Source organism: Harpegnathos saltator, unplaced genomic scaffold (genome assembly GCF_003227715.2).
Source record: "Harpegnathos saltator strain DR-91 unplaced genomic scaffold, Hsal_v8.6 scaffold63, whole genome shotgun sequence".
Classification (NCBI taxonomy): Eukaryota; Metazoa; Arthropoda; class Insecta; order Hymenoptera; family Formicidae; genus Harpegnathos; species Harpegnathos saltator.
In genome coordinates this window covers 417501-425000 of record NW_020230460.1, presented here as the reverse complement: position 1 = coordinate 425000, position 7500 = coordinate 417501, and positions in this window count along the sequence as shown.

Here is a 7500-nt window from a genome sequence, read left to right as displayed (position 1 = left end):
CGTTCGATTTTTCGGAGCATACACGAGTTTTCGGATTAGCGGGCCGCGCCGATGGAGAAGGCGAACTCTACGCCGCGCAAGACCTCCTCCCCCTCGCGCCACCCTTCCGCAGCCGCCCGCGAATATAAAATATACACAAGCCGATGGAGACGTGAATATCCAGCGGCTGGGAGAGCGAGAGCGAGAGAGAAAGAGAGAAAGTGCGTGTGCATCATCGCCGTATGGAACGACCGCGTTCGCGCCGGTGTGTGTCGACGCGGGGCCGGCGGGGGACGCAGGCTCGCGCGCTACCTACCCCCATCCCCCTCCCTGCCTCCCCCGCGACCAGGAACGGCAAGGTATTGTGTTTATATGCATATATATCGGGTAAGCCTCCGACTCTCCCTTGTACTCTAACTCGGCGTTTTCCGATATTCCGGCCGAAACTCTCGACCGAAAAGCCCCGGCCTTCGGATCCGCGCGCGCGCGCGCCCGTGCCCACACACACACACACACATACATACGCGCCAGCCCGCTCTCCCGCCGCGTCGAGTCGCCATCCCCCTTTTCTCTCGGCCGGCTATACCCCACTTACTCGCGGCAACGTATGCAACGTCGAGCCGTCATATTCGGACAAAATCGAACGTATCCCGCCTAAACGGGTTCGTCTCCGCCATCCACCGTGCCTCTCGCCGCCCGCCCCCTCCCCCCGCCGCCGCCTCCGCCCGTGTGCACCCTCTCGACCGTTTTTCCTACCCCTCCCTCTTCGGCGCCTGCCCGCCTCCTCCTCCTCCTCCTCCTCCTCCGCGGCTGCCGCAGCCGCCGAGCCCTCCGTCGACGCGGTCGAAATATTTATTATAAGCCACGGGAGAGTTGCGTCCGCCCTCCAAGTTCCTCCCCGCGGTTGCGGCTAAATGCGGCTGCGGATGCGCCGAATTGCGCGATCGCGATTCTTCCTCGTACTCTCGGCCTCGGAGGACGGGAAGGGGTGAGCCTATAAATCTTGACGGCACGATCGGGGTTGAAATGTAGCCGCCGCCGCCGCCGCCGCCGCCGCCGCTGGCCGAACGACGGCGTTTGCTAGCCCGGCAATCGTACTGGCAAGCGCGGGGGTTGTGTTATTAGCATGTCGGACGAGCGGGTTTCCCCGCTGGAGAAAATCAGACGCGAGGGTGCGACGGTCTCGGCGAAAGTCCGCCAAGAGACGGAGCGGTTGCTCGCCCGCAGAAGGAAACGACACGAAACGAGAAACACCCTCGCGTACTCTCGGCGTGGCCGCGCGGAACTGGAGGGTCGCTCTGCCCTCCTTCTCACTCACTTCTCACTCGCGCGAAATCATTCCGAGAAACTCGGCCGGCCGCAGCGGCAGTCACCCCTTTGCGAAGCGAGCGTGTTTCCCGCGTTTGTCCCGTCGCGTCATTATTGACTCAGCAGTTAGAAAGAAACACGGCCGCTCGGGCTCGGCCGGTGCGCTATTTGCTCTTATTAATAGCACGGCATGCTCTACTCGCGGCCCTATGAAAGTTAAATTAAATTTTCGATGGTAATGAAATCAGCACGATCGAGCGGCCGGACCGACGCGACAAGCGCGCGGAGATCAATCGGCGATCGGCGCGCCGGGGACGATCCAAGGATGCTCCGGTTCTCGTGAAAGAGACGGTTGAAGGGCCAAGGGACGAGGGGCCAGAGGGGGGGAGGAGGAGGGACGGCGCGGGCGAGGGGTGTGGGCAGGCGAAAACGGGGGGGGGGAGGCTGGAAAAAAGCCCGAACGTGGCCCGTTCCCGTCGACTGACGCAACGGGCTCGGCAAAGGATTTATCCGCGAGCTCTCTCTCCACCGGCTTGAATTGAAACAGTAATATGTTATTGGTAAGCTCTTCCTTTTACATCGGCAGCGCCAATAAATGCTGCAGACAGGTTAACGAACCGGCCGCAGAAGACAGGGAAATATGGCGGGCGGGCGCTTAGGGGCGCGAGAGCGCCTCCGGGGGGTGGAAGAGAAAGACAGGCGGATGGACGCGCGCGGAAAAAGACAGAGGCAGGAGGAGGAGGAGATGGAGGAGGTGGAGGAGGCTCGGTATGGCGGAGAGATAGCCGGGTTCGTGGCAGAGAGAGAGAGAGAGAGAGAGAGAGAGAGAGAGAGAGGGAGGGAGAGAGAGAGAAGAAGAGATAGGTAGATAGATAGATAGATAGATAGATAGATAGATAGATAGGTAGATAGATGGATGGATGGAGAGAAGGAGAAAAATGAAGAGAAAGAGAGAGAGAGAGAGAGAGAGCGCACCACCGCCCATCGTCACGATAGAGGTGGCATCGCTAAACTGTCGACTTCGAGCTTTTAATTCGCGATCAAAGGACCGTAACGATCCGTCGGTGCCCTCTCGGCACCGGCCACTCTTTCCGACGTCAAAATTACTTTTAAATTCCTCCCACGTCCCCCTCGACCCTGTCCCTCGCCCCATCCGCATCTCCGCCTCACCTCGCCCCGCCGCCTCGACGTCCACCCAACCCTCCGCGCTGCACACAGCCCTGCTGCACCGACAGGGGTGGCGGCGGCGGCGGCAACGGCTCTTCTCTCTTCGCTTCTCTGTCCGCGACCGACCACTTTGCCGCTTTATAGCGTATGCGCGCCATGGCGGACGCGAGCCATGAAACGAATTCGGGCGTCGCTTAAGGAAAAAAGAGGATACGCCGAACAGGTGGTTCCGTCAAAGGTAATCGACTCTCTGCGGCCGATCGGATTCGATAACGCGCGGCGCGAGGGGGTGGGGGGTGGGGGCGGCGGCGGCGGCGGCGGCGGCGAGTCCTCTCCCGTGCCTGAACACCGAGGGCACAGCCGGCTCGCAGGAAGAAGGAAGGTCGTTTTGGGCGGGAGAGGACGTGCGGGTGGCGGTGTAATAATGACGTTTCGTCCTGACGGTTCTCCAGCGGCCGGAGGAACCTCATCGTGCGCGCGCGCGTCCCTCTCTCGCCGTCCGCTACCGATTGCATCTCGATATTGGTTTCGATCCATGTCTCCGGAATTCCTCCGGAGTTTCCGAGTCGCACGCGATCGCCCGCACCGACGCGACGTGGGGGGTCGCGTTGAGTCTTTCTTTCGCCCCTCGCCCCGATTGGAACTTCAACGCCGGCAATACGGCAGCGGGAAGGTCGGGACGCTCTCGGGTCATCGGCAACGGCGCAGGAGATGGCGTGGAGGGCAGATCTCGAGGTCGAGATTAATCGAGTGAATTTTGCATTGTACCTGTCGGCGCGCTCGATTTCGCGCTCGAGTCCGGCGGCGCAGGAAAATCCGCGGATCCTTGGAACGATCGCTCTCGCGGGCCCCCGCAGGCGCGCAACGCGCTAATCGCAAATAACCGCGCGGGGCGAAAAAAGTAATGATGAGCCAAGATGAACCTTGCCGCGAGGATTTCCAGCGGGAGAAACCGCGCGATGAAGTCTTTCCTTCCTTCCTTCCTCCCTCCCCGCCCGCGGCCGGGGGGGCTGCGAGTCTCCTCTGTCGAACCGCGGTTAATTAATTGATCACACAATTTGCATTCGGTTAGCCGCGAATTAACAATTCTTCTGCCTTTCTCTCTTGCTCTGCCTCTCTCCGGTATCTCGTTTCTTTTACACCTTCCGTCGAGATCGCGAACGGAGGTCGCGAGGAAAAAGCTCGCTCAAAGTAGCCCGCGATCTCAATAATTAAAACGCGTTTAGTGAGATGCCTTTGTGCCGCGTTCACGCGTGCGTCCGACTCCGAGCGGCGAACGTCGACGAGCCGGGAGCTTAATGCGATCGGCTAGAACGTAAATGAATACATTAAACGCGGCCACCCCGCCCCTCCGACCGCAGCCTGTGGCGCTCACTCGCCGCGGTGAGATATTTTCGCGAGAATCGCTGAAACGGCGAAATGACGGCTAGTAATCATCCTCGGGCTCGAGTCGCGCGAGTGACGGACGCGCGCGAGGCTTCATTTTTTATTCCTCCCTTCTTCCCGCTGAAAATAACCAGGTCGCGCGCGTGGCACGGCGCGGCGCACGGAAAGCGGCTCGGAAAAATAGTCCCAACTTGATTCCGTTCTACGCCAACGCCGCCGTATTTTCGATCCGGTAAGACGACAATGACGGACACTCCGGTGTTTGTTTGCCTTGCGCGCGCCTGTTTGTTCGCGGCCGACGCGTCGTTCTCGCGTCGTTACGCGGAGCTCGGAGCCGATTCAATGCGCCGCGGCGGGATTTTAATTAACAATTCGACCGTGGGACGTTAATTTTGCAGTTAATTAAAACGCCGTCGCGCCTTCTCACGTCGAACGCTGGCGTCGAGAGAGCGAGCGCGAGGGAAGGAGAGGAGGGGCGGGGGGCCGGTAACATTGAAGATGCAAAACTCGAAATTTCAAAAGGTTCCGCCGCTTCGTCGCGGAACGCCGTCTCCGCTTCTTCCCACGCGCGCTTTCACCGTCGGCGGTTCGAGCGATCGCGAGACGGTCGACGCACGCAGGAACGGATGATTTAATATCCGCCGCGTGGCAGTAGAAGCGCCTGAGAAAACGCCTAAGCGGTTAGAACCTCGCCTAATTTCGCGGACGCATTCCATCGCAAAATGGCGGAGAGGCTTGTGTTCCCTGCGCGCGAGAAGGCTCCTCCTCCTTCGCGTAGATTAATTCCGAGAAGGACGGCGAGAGAGGGAGAGAAAGAGTGACGGACGGGCTTTCTTGCCCCGTTTCGTGCGGAATTGACCAGTCTGAAGTAACGCGCGCGACAAACTTGGCTCCTCATGTCAACGCCTAATTCCGATTGCGAATTCATCGGCACGTAGGAGCGAGCGGGCGAGAGAAAGCAGGTTAGGTTAGGCTAGGTTAGGTTAGGTTACGTTAGGTTACGTGAAATCAGCCGCGACGGCGACGGCACGTGTGTTGCCGAACGTTGGACTTGATTCCACGTCTAACTGCAACATTCCTCGCGGGATGAATTCTGAAAATAATACAAGGCGGGCTTTAAGAATCGACGTATCGATCCGGCTGCCCGCCGCGCGTGCGCACGCGCGCGTTTCGATAATACTTCGGACGACTAATCGGCGCGCGGAGTCCTGGCCCAAAAAGCGTCTCGATCGCTCTCACCGCCCCTCCCCTCGTTCGTCGCGGCCGAATCGCAGCGCCTCCCTTTCGGCTGATTTTTTTTATTTTCCTTTTTTCTATTTTTCTTTTTTTTTTTTAATCGTCCGCCTCGTAGCGAAAAAAGAGACGACGTAGGCGAACGGAAAATATATCGGCTGCAAGTGCATGCGCACGCGGCGCGCGATGTGCATCCCGACGTCGACGATCGGATGGACGCGCAGGACGAGGACGACGAGGACGAGCAAATCGTCGGACTCGACAGATATTTCAGCTCTTTTTATTCCCGCTTACGTCCGTTTACGTCTCTGATCCCACGCTCTCGCGTGGACTAAATACGGCGTGCGTTAACAACGCAGGACTCGGTGTGCATATATATATAAACACATGTGTGTACATACACACACACGCACGTACACACAACGCACGCACACGCACATTGACACACGCGAACAGACGCGTTCCCCCGCATCCTGTATGTGTCGGCAGACATATAACGCTTTTCTTTTCAGGAGCCAGCGCGTCCTCGGGCGCATCCGCGGGGCAACGCGAAAGTGTCGATGATCGCGATCGATGACGATGACGATTACGATAACGATAACGACGACGACGACGAACGCGATTATCGCGCGCAATTACGATGAGAGATCACCGAGAAAGAAAGAGAGAGAAGGAGAGAGAGAGAGAGAGAGAGAGAGAGAAAAAGAGTGAATCTCCGGCAACGGCGCTCCGTGGATCCTCAAAGAGATCCGACTGGGAGGCAAGCACGTGGATCACCGAGGATCCTTGGATCCCAGCCGCTCGGATCGTCGGGTTTTGTCGCGGGGCAAGTCTCGCGACAAAAGGAGAAGGATGAAAAAAGAAAGAGGGAGAGGGAGAGAGAGAGAGAGAGAGAGAGAGAGAGAGAGAGAGAGAGAAGAAGAGACGAGGATATATCCCTCGGCGATCCGCGACGGCGATCCTGCGCATCCTCGGGATCCTCTCGTGATCGTCGGATACCGGGCGTCCCTCGGCCAACTCGCCGAGGTTAGCCCGTATCCTTGGACTTGCGGATCCAGCCGGGTGCCGAAGGAAGAGAGGCGCGGATCAAGAGCTTGACCGATCACGAGCCGGACAGATTCACGAGGACCCTCGAATTCTCTCCGCTTTCGCGAAGCGGCCGCTCGGTTCGGCTCGTTGATTTCGTTTCGAATTTAGAGTGGACTTCTACCGTAGTTCGGTTACCCGCGCGAAAGAGAGAGAGAGAGAGAGAGAGAGAGAGAGAGAGCGAGAAAGAGAGAAGGAGAGATGGAGAAATGAAGGGAGAAAGAGAGAGAGAGAGAGAGAAGGAACAAGAGACCGAGAGAAGGAGAGAGATACAACGACTGGCCGCGCCGAGGGCCACTTGATTTGCGTTTCTTGCTCTCTGATCAGCCAGCGTCCCTCTTTATTTCAATGGCGGGCAGCAGATCCCCGTACGGTTCCCCGCGTGATATTTCTCTTTCTCGCCGCTAATTCGATCGCTCACCCACCGCCGCATTCGCCCCCGCCGAGGAGAGAGAACGAGAAAGAGGAGACGGACGGACGGGAGAAGGAGGGAGACAGAGAGGAAGGGGGTGTGAGGGGAAGCGACGATGCCGTCGAGAGATGCCGCGGTTTAAGTAAGGAGTTACAGTCGCGGGTGGTCGGACCGGCGCGGCGAGGAGTTACCACCGCGTTCTGGCCGGCCGCGAATCAAGGAGTTACGGTCGCGCTCGGTCAGGCGAGCGCGACCGCCACGCTTCCTACCGCGGCTGGCTCTTGCCGGCCGACCGACGAATTACTCGCGTGAGCTGTGCGAAAAATTCACGCTCGCCGATTCCCCCCTCCCCTCCCCTCCCTCCGATGCGTAAACTCGCCGGTCGCGCGCGCGACCGAAGTGAAACGTCCGCGAGCTGCTCGCCTCTCGACAGTCGTCGCTCTCCGCGCGGCGCGAACGGCGACGCGGGCGTCGCGACGCGAGGTTCCGCGCGATTACGTAACCGTTATCGAGCGTTACAGCCGAGCGTCGCGATACTCCCGCCGAGGCCGTTCGTCGCTTCTCCACCGCGGCGGGGGCGGCGGAGCGCGAAAGAGAAAATTGACGACCAGAGGGTTTGTACGCGCCGCCCCGACTTAAAGGACAGAGATGGAGCGAGAAAGAGAGAGACAGAGAGAGAGAGAGAGAGAGAGAGAGAGAGAGAGAGAGAGAAAGAAAATGACAAAGAGAGAGGAGAGTGTAGGACGAAGAAGAGAAAAGCGCGACAACGGCGACCAGGGAGAAGCGGCGTCGGGGTAATTAAGCGCTGCGCGCGCGATCGCTGCCGATGGGAAGAAATCTTGATCCGTGACGAGTGTGTTTCGGCCCGCACGGGAAAGAGACACGTTTTCTTCTGTTCTTCTTTTGCTTACATCCTTTTGTCAAACACC